Source organism: Neoarius graeffei, chromosome 14, assembly GCF_027579695.1.
Source record: "Neoarius graeffei isolate fNeoGra1 chromosome 14, fNeoGra1.pri, whole genome shotgun sequence".
In the NCBI taxonomy this organism is placed as follows: Eukaryota; Metazoa; Chordata; class Actinopteri; order Siluriformes; family Ariidae; genus Neoarius; species Neoarius graeffei.
Genome location: NC_083582.1, coordinates 7,412,722 through 7,430,415, shown reverse-complemented (window position 1 = coordinate 7,430,415; position 17,694 = coordinate 7,412,722). Strand labels below are relative to the sequence as shown.

Sequence of the window (17,694 nt, the reverse complement as noted above, 5' to 3'; positions counted from 1 at the left end):
CTGATAACTCTCTTCTGTCTCAACGCTTTAATCTGCACATCGCAGATGCCACTTCTGTGAATCATCATAACGTCTGAGCTACATAATCCCTCCACCGCAGCACAATGCATACACAATCATGCAGAGCTTCAGTTCATGTCCACAACGTTCAAACATCAGAATGGGAAAAATTGTGATCTCAAATTAAAGGTCCCATGGCATGAAATTTTCACTTTCTGAGGTTTTTTAACGTTAAAATGAGTTCCTCTGACCTTCTTAAGTCACCCCAGTGGCTAGAAATTTCATAATGTGTAAACCAAACTATGCCCAACATTTGTCAACATTTGAGAATGGCGCGTCAAAATGGCGCGTTGATAGGCTCTTCCCTTTACTACATCAGCAAGGGAGATGATCCCCACACCCCCCCTCTGGATTCCCACCCACTGTATGGATTGCCCGCCCAGCTCAAAAGTTGCCACCAAACATGGAAATTGCGCTGTACATAGATGTGACAACACAGAAAGGAGTCTGTTTTTGGGGGCGTCATGGCTCAGGTGGCTAAGGCGCCATACCATAAATCCGGGGACCCGGGTTCGATTCCAACCCGAGGTCTTTTCCCGATCCCTCCCCATCTCTCCCACTCATTTCCTGTCCTGTCTCTGCACTGTCCTATCCAATAAAGGTGAAAAAAGCCCAAAAAAAATCTTTAAAAGAAAGGAGTCTGTTTTTACTGCCGACGGGAGAGCCCCTGAAGACGCAGTGGCTTAATTTTATTTACTCCAATAATACGCCGTCGAGTCTACCTAAGACGGTGTATGTTTGTCGGAAGCATTTTCCTGATGAATGTTTCCACAACTTGGGACAGTACAGGGCAGGTTTTGCACATCAACTGTCACTGAAGCCTGGGTCCGTACCAAGCATCCCTGCCGCATCAGCAACAAACACCGAACAAGTAAGTGTATAACTGTTAAGTCGTTTTGACGTGTTTTAAAATCGGTGCGTTAGCCTTGCAATGGCTACATTAGCTGTGCAGCTAACCACTTCCTGCAGTTAGCCAGGTACTCTGCGCTACAAAACCAAAAAGCATGCAGCATGCTCTGTTATAATAGCCAATCAAAACAGTTTTTACAAAGACACCCACATTCTTTTTTTAAGTCACTCGTTCATTTTATTTGTTTGTTTAGTAAAAACCCAAACATTTGTTGAATTTATTTTATTTCCTCGCGTCGCACCTTAATGACGTCAGCGCGCGGTATTTTTCCCTTCGCAGTTTGTTCCTTCTCTCTCGCCATAGTAAGACACCCACATCCGCTTGTCCTGACCCACTGGAGGTAGCGTCACAGTGCTGTTAGCCAATCAGAGGTAACACGTTTACATGTCATGAATATTAATGATAAGAGCTGAAATCCTGTCGCTCTCCCGCCACCCGCTCCTCCGCCAAACTAGAACAGCCTGAAACAGGAGAACCACAGCATTTTTTTCACCAAAACCGGCTCACAGGGCATTCATTCATACTAGAGACCACCGCACAATTAATGAAAAAACGATGTCATGGGACCTTTAAGTACGACTTTCTTTCCTTCACTGTGGGCGTTGGTTTGACCCAGATGAGTATTTTTGGTTTGAGGATTTCAGAAACTGCTGATGTCCGTCCTGGGGCTTTCACACGCAACAGTCTGTACACGGAATGGTGCAAAAAACAAAAAACATCGAGTGAGTGAGTGAGCGAGCGAGCAACAGTTCTGTGGGTGGAAAGTAAATAAACGCCTTGTTGGTAAGAGCGGTCGGAGGAAAATGCAGATTGGTTAGATTTTTTTATTTTTTTGCCAGGAAGGATATAGTAACTCATATAATCACTCTTTACAGCCGTGGTGAGCAGAAAAGCATCTCAGCATGCAACAGGAGAAAGAACACCACACTGGGTTCCTCTCCTGCAGCCAAGAACAGGAATCTTAGAATCAACAACAAGTTCCTATTAAAGTGGCCGCTGAGTGTATTTGCACCTCAGTGTAAAATAATAAACGTTCCTTATTTTCAGAGAACAGAAAAAGGTTTCTGATGTTCTTCGCACTCGTGTAGAATTAATTCCAACCAGCCCTCAAAGGCCAAGCACATTCACGGCATTTCTGTTTATCCACGTCCACAAAACTCCATAAAAGGTAAAGAGAGCTGAAGATCTGGACTAAATCCAGACTAAATCCGGAATTCCGGTCATCTTCCGTCGTGTTTTCAACGTATTTGTAAAATAACAGAACAGAGACGACAGAACCATCTGGAACATCGACATTTACCTCAGACTTGTTATTAATTAGTACCGGGGAGAATCCTGATGACTTTTAAAACTGCGCTGTAATTATTGCAATTAATTGCGCTTAGCATCGGTTATTAAAGGTTTCACTAGGTCATATTAAGTTAAGAGAATATTTTATAATTTTTAAATTGCTAAATAACGGTGAGAAAATCTCTCAGGCTCTGTTTGTTTTTTTTAATTAGAAAAAAAAAAAGTCATAAAACGTCAACTAAAATCCAGATTTCAAGTTCATTCAGTCTGTAGTTTCAACATCATTTTCAAAATGACGTATTAAAATACAGAGTAGGGAAAATTAAATGTACGACACATTACTACTCTACAGTTTAGCGAGCTTATACGTAGTTAGTTTAGCTAGTTTATAGTTAGTTTAGCGAGCTTACAGTTAGTTTATCTAGCTTACAATTACAGTTTAGCTAGCTTAGTTATAGTTTAGCTAGCTTACAGTTACAGTTTAACTAGCTTACAGTTAGTTTAGCGAGCTTATAGTTTAGCTAGCTTACAGTTAGTTTAGCGAGCTTAGTTAGTTTAGCTAGCTTACAGTTAGTTTAGCTAGCTTACAGTTAAGCTAGCTTACAGTTAGTTTAGCTAGCTTATAATTAGTTAGTTTAGCGAGCTTATAGTTCAGCTAGCTTACAGTTAGTTAGTTTAGTGAGCTTATAGTTTAGCTAGCTTACAGTTAGTTAGTTTAGTGAGCTTATAGTTTAGCTAGCTTACAGTTAGTTTAGCTAGCTTACAGTTAGTTTAGCTAGCTTATAATTAGTTTAGCGAGCTTAGTTATAGTTTAGCTATCTTACAGTTTTTCTGGGTATAATTATGTATAAAGGACATAAGAAATGCCATCTAAATCACTGCAGCGCGTCAAAAATGTGAAAATCATCACATTATTCAACTTTTTTATACATCAGCGTAAAACAAGGATTCGTTAATGAGCTAGGTGGTCACATGACCCGTGACGTCACAAAACCTTTCCAAGGAGCCAGCGCTTGGGAATCTAATGTAAACAGGTTACCGAAATGGACACCATCGACAGTGACATTCCCGATGTTTCACAGAGATGTGAAGTTAGACCCTATCAATTCGAACCGATAGCTGGAAATTCACATGAACATGGATCTTGTCTTTACTCTGACGGGTCAGATGATTCTGAGAGTGAGAGTTCATTCAGCCCTCATGAAACTGAAAGCGGTCGGCTCGATAACACTTCCTGGTAAGTTAAAAACAATTCTGCTCAAAGGCTAATGATCTGTTGAAAGAAGTATTATTTTTGTATCATACATTGAAAGTTCATCATAGATCTAGCTAAAGTCCGTTGCAAGCTAGTTTTTTTTTTGCTGATATTTTTCGAGATTGATTGAGATACAATGCTTCCAGAGTCCGAGATGAAAACATTCAAAATGGAGAAACGAGTCAGAATTATGATAATCAATAACTGATACACCCAAAATTATAATACTAATCCTTACCTCGGCTTTCAGTCGCTTAGCGCAGAGGTCTTCAACAGGGGGGTCGCGAAATCGCACCGGATCACTCAGATCAACAAAAATATCCCTGCCCTGTCCCCTGGCCTCCGTGCAGGGATGCAAACAGCGCGCTTTTCGGCGGATGCCGCCTTTTTCACGGCTGAATCGCGCAGATCCGATTTAAAAAAAATAAAATAAAAAATAGCGATGTTGGCTCATGGAGCATGAGGCATGAAGTGTAAGGATGAGAGAGAGGCGGTTTGGGTCGGGAAGCTGCGCGCATTTGTGCAGCCTGGCGCAGGTGTGCGCGGCTTCCCGATTTGAACTGTTTTTTTTCTCATCCTTATGCTTCCTGTTTCATGAATTAATATCGCTCAGTACCTGAGTATTAATGTTGAAAGAATCCTCAGTGAAATGGTCCGAACACAGTTTGTGGGAAACAGTAGGTGCAAAGTTTTTTTCAACAGGTGTTCTGTAAAGTTGTCCTACCAAGCCTACTGCGCATGCGCGAAGCCTACTGCGCATGCGCCGGTGAGCCCACACTTTCCTCAGCTTCGGGTCCTTGGGGAATGCAAAAAACCTTACTCCAGGGCATTTCCCATTGGAATTATTGCAACCATAAGCAGCACAATACACCATGATGTCCAATGTACGTTAAAGACTATAAAAACAATTTTCTTGTCATCCACTTCTCCATTCATCTACCCGCTTGTGCTGTGCCCGAAAGTTTTTGTGACGTATGATCACGTGACAGCGGCTCTTCCGGTTGCAAAAAATGCATATCGGAAGTTGAGCAGAAATGCCATATAATCATCACGAATATAACGATTTTGCTGAATTTAATAGATGATTTTGTATTTGTCAATTCATATTTTTAATGGAAAGAAACTGATATAGCGTGCATTTATGTTTCATGTCCCATATCCTTTAATAAGTAACAAAAGACTCAATCACACTGTTATTGCGCTTCGCCATAGTCAGAAATGTAAATGTCGGAATATCGTACGAGTTTTTTGGACACTGGAACCAAAATGGAAGTAAACATCGATACTGTTGAAGTGTTCGGTTTATTCCGGCACATCGGATACTGAGAATAGCAGCGTTACTATTATTTGTAGGATATTCGAGAGGGCAAATCACCACCCAGCGCTATAAAAAACAATAAAAGGAAAAGAAATCTGGTAGAGCTGCATGTAGAGATCGTGTGGTCTGGTGCCAGGAGGAAAGAACAACGCTGCTGGCTTTGTAGACTCACTTCTTCGATGCCAAACCCATCACAGTGTTTTAAGGTGTTTGACTAAATTACACACCCAAAGGCCTCGCTTCAAATAAATAAATGAATTAATTGATAAATAAATCAAAGCCCTGAGAAAACGAAGAAAAAAAAAAAAAAAAGATTTCAGAGTTTTTGCCGCAGGATAAATGACACGAATATGAAAATTTCTTGGTGAGCAAAAAGACTACCGCAGGCTCTGTGACAATTCGTATAAAATGTCAGCTGTTTTAAAAATCACGCACAGAATTTGTTTTAAAAAGATTTTTTTTCTCCAAATTATTATTCTTTTTCTTTGTAACAAAGCATACGTTATACCGTAACGAGTCGGTCAAATGTAACGGCTAACGTCGACGTTCAAAATTCTAATTTATCATCAGAAAATAAACAATACAAGTTAACACCATCACATTTAACAATAAACTACCGTATTTTCTGGACTATAAGCCGCTACTTTTTTCCTAGGTTTTGAACCATGCGGCTTATACAAAGGTGCGGCTATTCTGTGGATTTTTCTTCCACCGCTAGGGGCGCTCTAACCGGAAGTAGAATCAAAAATAAGATCGACGAAAAATCAATGCAAAGAAGAATTAGCAGATCTTTAGCAGATAGAACACGCACGACAAATTACTAACTGGTAATTATTTTCAAATCCAGCCAAGATGATTAAAGTGACTTGTGGTTTCAAACACAGGAGAAATGAAGGTAAATAAATACCGGTTATTTTCTCTTGGTTCTGTTCCGTTTTAATCAGCAAAGTTGCTGCCGTGTTAAAAGGCACTGTTCGGAAAGAATCTGTTCAGGTACATACATGTACATTTACAGTACAAAATCGTTCTGTACATCCAGTAAATATCTCATTTTTCAACATAGATATCTGCGGCTTATAGCCCGGTGCGGCTTGTATATCTTTTTTTTTTTAAATAGAGCGGATGCGGCTTATATACAGGTGCGCTCTATAGTCCAGAAAATACGGTAACTAATCGAGGCAGGAGGCGATCTATGAGATTCATAAAGACAAAAAGAAAAATTTACAATCAGTGAAAAAAACTATAAATGACAAAGAATGAATTAATAAGAAATAATTATGACATAAGAGCGAAAACTGAATTAGGATATTAAAGAAATCAAAATTCTGAAGCTAAATGTATAATTTAACCTGTCTACAGTTGGGGACGTCCACAAAGCTATCTTCTCTTAATAACAATTCAAAAAGTTTTACGTAACTTTAAAGACGCTGACTGCAAAGTCATGTGAAATTTTTTTTAATTGTCCATGGCATTTTCCTTTGTCTCGCAAAAACTATCATGTGGACGAACGGGATGTGATCATTTTGATTTGGTCGCTTTTCTCCGTTTTGTTTTCCCTCGTGAGGTAAGCGGTACGGTCCGACAGAAACAGTCGGACGTGAGGGAGGAGCTATAAATCATTAGCATAACTATGGAACTGCGTCACACCAAGATGGCGACGCCAACAAGAAAACATCGTGACTCTGCGCCGACCTCGGAGAGTTTTGAGTCGCAGGGATTTGTGTAATTTGTGGTTGATGTTTGCGAATAGATCCGTGAAACAAAATATATAGACGAATATTTATCTCTTTTCTCTGTTCCTGCTTTTGTGTTATGGTTTCTTTCTGTGTAAGATCAAAACATTAGGTGTGTAACTCCATACTCGCTACCGTGGAGTTGAGCCCATGCACTCTAAGGCTAAGATAGCTAAGCGCTAGCTAGGATGATTTATAGTTCTATCTTGCAGTTGCACTCACTAGGCAGGATTTCCTTTTCTTTTCCTCTGGTGGGGGAGCAGTAAAAGTAGCTCAAACACGCCCCACGGTGGTCACGTGATACTGTTGCTTGCTTGCTTCGGCGATTTCCGGAATCGTAAAATGCGTGTGCGTAGCAGCGAAACATCTCAAAACTCCATCATCAATAAAAGTAGAACATTTTACCCAGAATTCACTTTTGCACTCAGAACCTTTAAATTAAACTTTTTCTTACTTACGTTACGTAGATCACTTGGTGTATTATTCCATAATTTTACTCCAAATCTTAAAAATAATTTTTTGTACTTCTAATTGAGATTTTTTTTTAAAAATGTTATATATGCTATTTACCAGCTGGGAGGTTTGTATCGTGAAATACCGTGACCGAGGCCTCTGGGCCGAGGTCAGTATTCAAGGCCGAGGTCACGGTATTTCACCATACGGCCCGACCTTAAGCTGGTAAATAATATATTTATTTTTTTCTTTACCAAATTCTAACAGAAAACGAGAGCGCCCGAAAGGGGAAACCGAGCCGAGCCGCCATTTTGAATCCTCATTCACGGCTGTAATGCAAATGGCTTCCTCCTCGGTATACAAGTGCACTTCCATGGCAGGAAAAAAACTACATTTTGCCGCCTATGTAGTCCCCTATTTATACAAATAGGAGTCATTCAGGATTCAGCCATGTTTTTGCTCGGCGTTAGCAACAGTTAGAGGTTTTTAGCTTTCTCCTGAAATGTTTTCTTTTATTTCTTCTTCCTCAGGGTAGTAAAACTCGCTTTCGCTGTGAACACTGTCGTTATCGCTATCCATGCTGTAAAATTAATGCTGTTCTCCTGAGAAATGCGAAAATAATGTTGACAAAAATTGCTACTATGTTTGTTGCTGGGGCGGCACGGTGGTGTAGTGGTTAGCGCTGTCGCCTCACAGCAAGAAGGTCCTGGGTTTGAGCCCCGGGGCCGGCGAGGGCCTTTCTGTGTGGAGTTTGCATGTTCTCCCCGTGTCCGCGTGGGTTTCCTCCGAGTGCTCCGGTTTCCCCCACAGTCCAAAGACATGCAGGTTAGGTTAACTGGTGACTCTAAATTGAGCGTAGGTGTGAATGTGAGTGTGAATGGTTGTCTGTGTCTATGTGTCAGCCCTGTGATGACCTGGCGACTTGTCCAGGGTGAACCCCGCCTTTCACCCGTAGTCAGCTGGGATAGGCTCCAGCTCGCCTGCGACCCTGTAGAACAGGATAAAGCGGCTACAGATAATGAGATGAGATTAATTATTAATTATTTATCCATGCAATCTAATTCAGCTCATAAACACGTTCGCGCGCAACTAAATCAGCTCCAGCAGTGAGACGTACGCACACAAAGAACGACGTTCTCTTTCCCAGTGACTCTTTTGGTCCTGTTTTAGTTTACGACCGTATACTCAAGAAATTACACGAGGCGTTCATGAAAATCCTGTCAAAACTTGCTTGTGCTCGGAAACGCATCCTTGTGCTAGTTCACGAGGTCAGGGACAAAGAAGATCATCCAGAACATTCAGTGCAAATCATTCGTTTTATTGTATTGGTACTGACTAAAGAATATTAAAGAAAGAAAAACACAAATCTGTAAATTAACACAAATAAAGCGAATTGTTCAGTTAGGACAAAAGAAACGGTGGCGTGTAAATGGCGTAGAGCCGTAATCCATAAACAAACAAATACAGTAATCAGTCAAAATAACTTCCTCTTCCGTTTTTCAGCTTTTACCCCGACTGCTCATTTCGTGCTCTCGGTTGTCCGCGTCCACAACCTTTTTGGAGATTTACAGGAAAATAATTTGCACTTTACGGCTGATCAACACACACACACACACGCAAAGAAAATCAGCATTTCCCAAACTTTTAAAAATCTGCTGGAAAAACTTTTCTCCGGTTTGACAAACATTGACACACAGCTTTACTAAAAGAGATAAATCTTGGATCGGATCAGACCGGATCGTTACAGGCCAACTTTTAAAGCTAGACCGCCTTTCAGATTTTTCAACTGTAGGTCATAAAAAGAATTTTCCCGACACACAATTATTTTTGTTTAGTGACCGAAAGCTACTGAATTCGAATCACAGACTTCCAAGTTTATTAGTTTTTTAAAACTAGAACAATTAATGAATTTATCTCCACGTGGCCCGAAATTCTCCGCTATTTTTTCCTGCTTCACCATGACCCGATTCAAGATACTACATCATGCATCACGTGGTGGGCTTTCCCCGTTTGCACAAGGCATTGTGGGATACAAATTTGAAACAGGAGAGAAAAACAGAGGACGCGAGTGTGCGAATGAAACGTGAAAGAGCGACTACAGTAACGGAAAGAAAGTGAGAAGAAGAAAAGACGTTATGTTCTATACGAAGGAAAGGAAACGCAGGACCAAACTAATAAATATGGGCGCTCAGCGAGCACCTCGGTGTGATCAGCTGTTCGTTTAGCGACGGAATGATGGAACTGCCAGCGCACGCTCAAAGGGAAACCTGCGCATGCGCATGCACACATACGGACTTCCTCTGTCTGCTTGACTGCGCGAAGCCAGTGATTTCATGCACATTATTTGCTTTAATCCCCTCAAATTAAATAACTTCCCAGCCACAGAATGGCCTGATATTTTGTGATATATGTTACAAAAATAAACAGATATCACAATCACCACATTTCAGACGGAACTAAATTTCACCGATTTTATGAAATCGAAAGGCCGTCTCGCTTTAAACCAGCCGCCTTTCAAAAATAAACACACAAAAATCAGTAGAGTATCCGTAGTAAAAGACAAACACATGCTTCCATCTTTTATTTTTATTTTCAGAATGTTAATCTTTTTGCATTTTTATAAATTTTCACTCCATATGAATGGCTTCCGGTCCGTTCTCTGTCCAAAGCGGTGAAAAATCAGCCTTATGCTGCGTTCAGCTCGAATTCAGGAAGTCGGAATTCCCAAACTCCGACTCTGAAACCCAGTGAAAGCATGTCCACAGCTTGGAATTCCCACCCGGAAACTCTGGAACATCTCCTCAAACATAAGTTCAGCATGTGATGGTGACTCAATCAATCAATCAATCCACACGACACAATAATGCGTGTGTTTTTCTGCAATTTTTTTTTGTAGCTTTATAGCATAATTACACAAATTCAGAATTCCGAGTTTCCGAATTAAACCGAATGCAGGATTAGTCTCTGCGTCAAACGTTCCACCCAGCACCCACGGACCATCTCGCATCTCTTGTACACTTTTCTGTCAGTGAGATCCAGAATCTGAAATGAATGCTGCCATCTGATTGGCTCTCGGCACTCCCAAGCGCTAGACTTCAACAGAGAAACGTTTTGTGGTAAAAAGAGATAGTTCATCATTTACTCAAAGCGCATCTTCAAAACATCCAAGAGGTTTGGGGTTTTTTTAGAAATGAATTACGATCACATGTTAGATGTAAAGTTTGCGATTGGGCGCAACTTCCTGACTCACTCGCTCACTTCCTGTTTTTTATGTCACCTTTTTTTAATGAGCAGGAATTGTACAGTTAAAAAGTCATTGTTATAATTATATAATATACAGTATATAATAAATATATAACAGAACCCGAAGCTGTGTTGAGTCCGATAGTTATACAGTTAAAACTTTCTCAGTTCATTTTACGACATATATATAAACATTTTAATTTAAGAATGAGTAAAATACCATGTTATACGGGTTAAAGCTAAAATGATTCAAATAATTTTAAAATTAATCAAAATCATCATTCACAAGTATTCAAAAATGTATTTGTATTCAAATGTATTAATCTGTCTTGCAGCAGTGGTTAAATCATTGTATCGTAAACATGATACACAGCGGTCTCAAAAGTAGCCCGTCACCGGCGGCAAATCGCCGGCTATGGCTTGTTATGCCGCCGGCTATTGTCAGTCGAGTCACAAAATTTAATATTAAATATTTCTGACAGCAAAAAAAGTTGTGAACGTAAATTACATCCACCATGTCATGTATGTCCGTTGCCGCGTCAACTGTGTTTACATCCTCGACATGAGCGCAGCCATTACTGCCGCCTGTGTTGCCAGATTGCGCGTTTTCCCACCCAATCTGGGCGGTTTTAAGTGCATTTTGGCGGGTTTTGAACATATTTTGGGCTGTAAAACGTCAGCAGTATCTGGCAACGTATTTTTTTACTTAATACAAGAAATTAATGGATGCCAACGTTTTTGCCAAAATGGTATTTTATTTTCCATTGTTTCGGCAGCTTCAGCATCATACTGTGAGATTCTGTTCAAATTGTTTTTTTCCTTCTATGAATCCTGAGCCATTTATTTTATTAGTTTATAATTATTGTTTAATTTAGTCTTCAGGAGAGACTGCCTGCACACAGTACTAGTATTAATAGTTTTTTTCCTTCTATGAATCCTGAGCCATTTATTTTATTAGTTTATAATTATTGTTTAATTTAGTCTTCAGGAGAGACTGCCTGCACACAGTACTAGTATTAATAGTTTTTTTTCTTGCATGAAAGCTGAGGCATTTATATTATATTTTAAGGTAACTTCATGTTGTGCTGTGAGGTTCTCTGCACTTTAACTTTTGAACCAACAGGAGCATTTGGATAAGTAAAGCCGATTTTTCTGCATTTTTGTAGTCCTGGTAATCTTTTATATTGGTAAAGTTGTTTATAGGACCATTTCTCAGTGTCTGTTTTTTTAATCAATAGTTTTTCAGTAATAACTTAATATTTAACATATCACTCAATTTTAAACAACCCCCGCGCCTCCCCCATAGTCTCCAAAATTTCTGTGGGAAACACTGGCGTGCGTAACAACGCTAATCAAGCTTAAGCTAGACGACCCGCCTCAAATACCCGTCCCGGGTAAATGTTATCCCAATTTTAGATGGCCTGTTCCAAACCATCCCGCCCCATGAAAGATAGATATGCAAGTATGAATTTATCTATCTATCTATCTATCTATCTATCTATCTATCTATCCCTGCACGCTTTGCGTGCATTATGTCTGCCGCTGGCAGACATTTTACCATTTTGCACCCTGCTGTAAATTATTTGTACCCTGCTATTCTCCCAAACTTTGAAGCCCCTGGATACAATAATTTAACAACCGCTACAAAACAAACCGCGCTTTCCAGGACGTTCGTTAATCCATATATAATTCTCCACTCCGATTGGTCAGAGTGGAGCGGAATCATTTCGTTGTGCTAATGCGTTATCGTTTCCATAGTAACCGCTCGTTCACAGGGACTCCGCGAATAAACGTCTCAGTCATCGATACGGATCTGATGAAGTTTTCTGTATGGAGACGTTTACGTAGCGAACGTTTACGGTGCGAGTCGGAGGTAAAGCCGTAACTTTCTGACAAGACCTTAGACTAAAAATAACAGATAAAACCTCTGTGATGCCACTCGCAGGATTTCTGAAGAGCGGGTTTGAAGCTCAAAAAATAAGGAGGCTGCAGGCGTCGCCATCTTGTGGCAGCATCTGACTCCACCTAACTCCCAAGTCCATAAATGGAGAAAGGGGCGGAGATAGTGAAGCCTGGCTGCTGGAATAGTATGGCTGGAACACGCCTACTAACCTCGAAGCTAACAAGCTAGCTATGCAAGCTAGCCAACAAGCTACTGGCTGAACCAAAAAGCAGCTCCATAAGATACAGACGATAACCTCAATGGCCGGTTTACAATAAATAAATAAATAAATAAATAACTGGGCGTGTAACTGTTAATACTGAAAGGTAAGTACAATCTAATAAAGCAGATTAAAGCCACTTACAGGTGTAGGAGTGTGTAAAAGTTGGAAGACGAAAACCAGCAAGGCTCCATAAATTATTTATTTTCTGATGTAAGTCCTGAGGTAATGCCAGCTAGCGGCTAACAATATGACACAAACCCAGCTGTCACTCTAATCAGCCCCGCCCCAATTATGCATAAATGTATGGCTCAATATAATTTAAACTGTTGAATGATATAAAAATTCACCCGCCCCCCCCGTACAGTCGTCATGAAGGAGGAAACTAGCCATAGAGACTGAAACTGTGTTTCGTACCAGGCTGTAAACATTTGTTGGGAGTCTATGGGAACTGACTCGCTTTTAGAGCCTGCCTCAAGTGGCCATTCGAGGAACTGGAGGCACGGTGGTGTAGTGGTTAGCATGGTCGCCTCACAGCAGGAAGGTTCCGGGTTTGAACCCAGTGGCCGGCGAGGGCCTTTCTGTGTGGAATTTGCATGTTCTCCCCGTGTCCGCGTGGGTTTCCTCCGCAATCCAAAGACATGCGGTTAGGTTGACGTGAGGCGGCCTTGGGCTGAGGTGCCGAACCCCTGACTGCTCCCCGGGCGCTGTAGTGTGGCTGCCCACTGCTCTGGGTGTGTGTGTGTGTTCACTGCTTCAGATGGGTTAAATGCAGAGGATGAATTTCACTGTGCTTGAAGTGTGCATGTGACGAATAAAGGTTTCTTAGTTCTAACACACTCTGTCATTTAACTGCAGTTTTTAGCACTTCCACATCGGCTTCGCTTTTCAGAACGAAAAGAGCAAGACAAGCATGAGAAGGAATGACTGTTTATTGCCGCTTTAACATACTTGTTTCCGTGCTATTAATTGTAGCTGTAAATGGATAAAAAGTACAAAGTGTCATTCTTTCTTTTAATCATTATGGAATTAAAGATTTTTGCGTCGATTATACCGCCTACGGCTGGTAATCTGCTGTCGTATACGTGCAATAATCCATGATGGTTTGCGACGTCTTCATCCCACCACCCGGTCGTTGATTGTTTTCCCATAACAGCGCAACATGGAGAAGATGTTAATCTGTACTTCTTTCGTAAAAGTAAACCCAGGGCACTCGTCACATCCAGTCTGTATTTGGTAATAACAGAATCTGGATCGCAAAAAAGCCCAACCCGAGGGATATTTCATTAATTTGCATGCGTGGTTGGAGAGCCTGCCCTGATAAGAAAAGCAGTTGCGAGGAGGTTGCCATGCGTGCACGGCCTGCTCGGTGTGGTTCCTGCTGCCCCCTACGACACGATCCAGGCTTTCTCTCACTTCTCTGTGGGTTAAACAAAGACTAATCTGATTTCAGATCATATTAAAGGTGCTGTCTGACCTTAATCCACTCCTTCGCTCACTCTTCACCAGATATAAAGTCAGCAAGCATGACTTATTTCATCACAGGAATGAACATTTTACACTTTCAAAAGATGAAGAAGTGCATATATATATATATATATATATATATATATATATATAATATATATATATAAAAAGATACAGTAGTGCACTAATCACAAAACTTGCACTACAAAACTCAATAAACTGGATTATTAGGTCTATATTTATGTTATAGAAGTTATAATACATAGCTAGTAATAAGCTCTTTTTGTAATTTTAGCAAAATCGTCATTAAATAGCTCTTCAATATGACTAAATCCAATATTACAGCTGAAATCATGTAAATAAACCTACTGTGTAGAAACAGATTCTAAACATGCCTTGGCAAACAATGGCTCAGTGCTAGTTCAAGTTAGCCTACCACTGGGTGAAGGCTGAATCCCAAATCGCCACTCAGTCTCCGCACATGCGCACTACGTCGTGCACGCAGAGAACTGTACGTGCTCCCTACCTAGTGCACTACATCTCAAATATGGCGCGGTTTCGACAACTCGTGAACCGAAAAAGTAAAAGTTATCACAGTACCCAGGGGCTGACATGTTAGATTAACACCGAAAGAAATTAAAACAGCTTTAGATGTTATAATTATAAAATAAAATTATTTAAATAAAAATCTGGAACTTTTATTTTATTTAAGAAAAAAAAAGCTACTTACCAAACGCGAACATCTTTTCCGAGTTGTCGCACAACATCAAAAACAAACTCAATTTGCTGTGTTTATTTACTATTTACTACTAAAAAGTTCAGGAAAATATAATAAACCTCACACACTCATATACACACACATGCGCGCACACACTAACAAACAAACAAACAAACAAGCACGCGCACACGCGCACCCGCACGCTGCTATGGTTACTTATTGCTGCATGTTCCCGACTCACGCGCACACTGGCCTGGCAGCGCTCATGTGCAGAAGGGAGACTCGGCTGAACCATTCGCCGCGCCACGGAGGGGGGTGCTTTTAATCAAGAAGCTCCTTTGCAAATAAATCCAACATAAGTGGATAATACAAAACAGTGTAATGTTTTGAGTACATGAACTATGATATATTAGATACATAAAATATTCGAGTTGTAATATTTCCTTGACAAAATAATCACACATATTAGCCTGTCCGAATGGTACGAGCTCACCGGGAAAAAACTCTTTACACAAACGAGGTTGGAGAAGCGATGACGTAGTTTGTGTGTGTGTAACTTTTTTTTTTTTTTTAATAGCCTAGCTGGGATTTTTTTTTGTAGTAATATACATTTTTTATTTTTATATGTAAATATATATATATATTAAAAAAAACATACAGTTAAAATATTTTTTAATTTATTTTAGATTTGACAGCGCGTGCGAAAACCATTTGAAAAATAACGGCCGTTATTTTGAATTCAGCTTCATTACTCCTGTCCTTCAAATGACAAAAACAACTAAAACTATTTAGTATACAAAACTAGACTATATAATGTGTAATTGTATAATCATGTGTATTAAAGAGTTTATAAATAAACAACCTGGCTACATATAAGGGAGACCGGGGATGGTTGTAACAAAGGGATGGTTGTAACACAGGGGTGTCCAAACTGATCCATGAAGGGCCGTGTGGCTGCAGGTTTTCAGTCCAGCCATGCAACAGCACACCTGATTTGGCTTATTCAATCAACTGACACACCCACCCTTTAATCAAGGGTGGGTGTGGCTGCAAGTATTTTGGCCCTTTTCCACTACCCTTTTTCAGCTCACTTCAGCCCGACACGGCTCGCGTTTCGACTACCTTAAAACAGCACGACTCAGCTCGCTTCAGCCCTGCTTAGCCCCCAAAACTCGCACGGTTTTGGAGTGGGGCTGAAGCGAGCCAAACCGAGCTGAGTGAGGCTGGGGGCGTGAGGAGACACTCCCCTGTGCACTGATTGGTGAGGAGGAGTGTCCTCACACGCCCCGCGAGCACGCTGAGATCTGTAAACCCGGAAGAAGGAGAATTACGAGAATTTCTGAAGCCTTATGTGCCTCGCCTCATCTATACGCTCTTGCCAGTATCTGTTGGCGTTGTCGGTGACAACAAGCCACAGCACCAAGACCAGCAACACTAACGACTCCATGTCCTCCATGTTTATTGTTTACTATCCGGGCTGTGAGACTACCGCTTAAAAGCTCACTGATGTCACTGTTTGTGCCGCTTAACGACATCACGTGACGTCCACCCACTTTTGCTAACTCCACCCAATGTGTCCACCCACTTCCAGCCAGCACGGTTCAGCGTGGTTGTAGTCGAAATGCAACTCCAACAGCCCCGCTCAGCTCGACTCAGCCCAACTCAGCACGGCACGGCTCAGCCGCGTTTGTAGTGGAAAAGCGGCAATAGACTGTGTGAAGACAGTTCAGTTGATTGAATGAGCCAAGTCAGGTGTGCTGCTGCATGGCTGGAATGAAAACCTGCAGCCACACGGCCCTTCATGGATCAGTTTGGACACCCCTGTTGTAACAGCATCACTTTGACAAATAAGCAGAGGTGGACAGGAATGAAGTTTATTTTTTTCGCAGTCCGCTCTGATTGGCTGGAGAGCGGGTCCGTATCCTACGATACGGACCCCGGTTACGGACCTCTGGCAACTCGCTCGTTCACAACAACAAATTTTTGTCAATGTTTATTTTCGCATTTCTCAGGAGAATAGCATTAATTTTACATCATGGATAGCGATAACGACAGTGTTCACAGCGAAAGCGAGTTTTACTACCCTGAGGAAGAAGAAATAAAAGAAAACATTTCAGGAGAAAGCTAAAAACCTCTAACTTGCTAACGCCGAGCAAAAACATGGCTGAATCCTGAATGACTCCTATTTGTATAAATAGGGGACTACATAGGCGGCAGAATGTAGTTTTTTCCTGCCATGGAAGTGCACTTGTATACCGAGGAGGAAGCCATTTGCATTACAGCCGTGAATGAGGATTCAAAATGGCGGCTCGGCTCGGTTTTCCCTTTCGGGCGCTGTCGTTTTCTGTTAGAATTTGGTAAAGAAAAAAATAAATATATTATTTACCAGCTTAAGGTCAGTCCGTATGGTGAAATACCGTGACCTCGGCCTTGAATACTGATCTCGGCCCAGAGCGCCTCGCTCAGTACTTTCAAGACCTCGGTCACGGTATTTCACCATACGGACCTCCCAGCTGGTAAATAACATACACACATATATATATATATATATATATATATATATATATATATATATATATTTACTTAAGTAGACTTTTTGAGTAACTGTACTTTACTTGAGTATTATTTTTTTCTGCAAACTTATAACTTTAACTTCACTACATTTGAAAGACAAATATTGTACTTTTCACTCCACTACATTGCTGTCAAGGTCCTTGTTACTATGAAGCAGCTTAGAAAGTGGATGTTGTTTGTTCTTTTCTTTTCTAAAACGTGATTGGTTTTTTCGCAGGTGACACTGAGACAGTCGATCAGTAATCACTAGGGTCATGTCACGTCCATAGACTGGATAAAATCAAGTTCAATGATCTCCCAGTACCATTATTTAACATGATCAGTTGATGGCAGAATGGAAGGAGGCGGCTCTTCCGGGGAACGCACGGATTCATGGCCATACCTAGAAGCCATGTTTCAGTTTTCCGAAAGGACGAAAGATTTATTTTAAATGTTTGCCTAAAACGAACCACATCATGGCCTACAAAAACCCGACATCCAACCTGCAGAAGCATATTGAGGTCTGTAAACG

The 17,694-nt window shown here is 40.9% G+C and overlaps 1 protein-coding gene across 2 annotated transcripts in view; it reads right to left on the bottom strand.

Moving 5' to 3' along the window:
* The window catches only part of fam53b (family with sequence similarity 53 member B), a 98,029-nt gene extending 83,172 nt beyond the window's left edge, over window positions 1-14,857 (bottom strand). For both annotated transcript variants that reach the window (XM_060939211.1, XM_060939210.1), the window contains exon 1: window positions 14,622-14,857. The gene's annotated coding sequence lies outside the window, so the exon portion shown is untranslated. The remainder of the gene's footprint in view (window positions 1-14,621) is intronic.
* Between the last annotated feature and the right edge of the window lie 2,837 nt (window positions 14,858-17,694).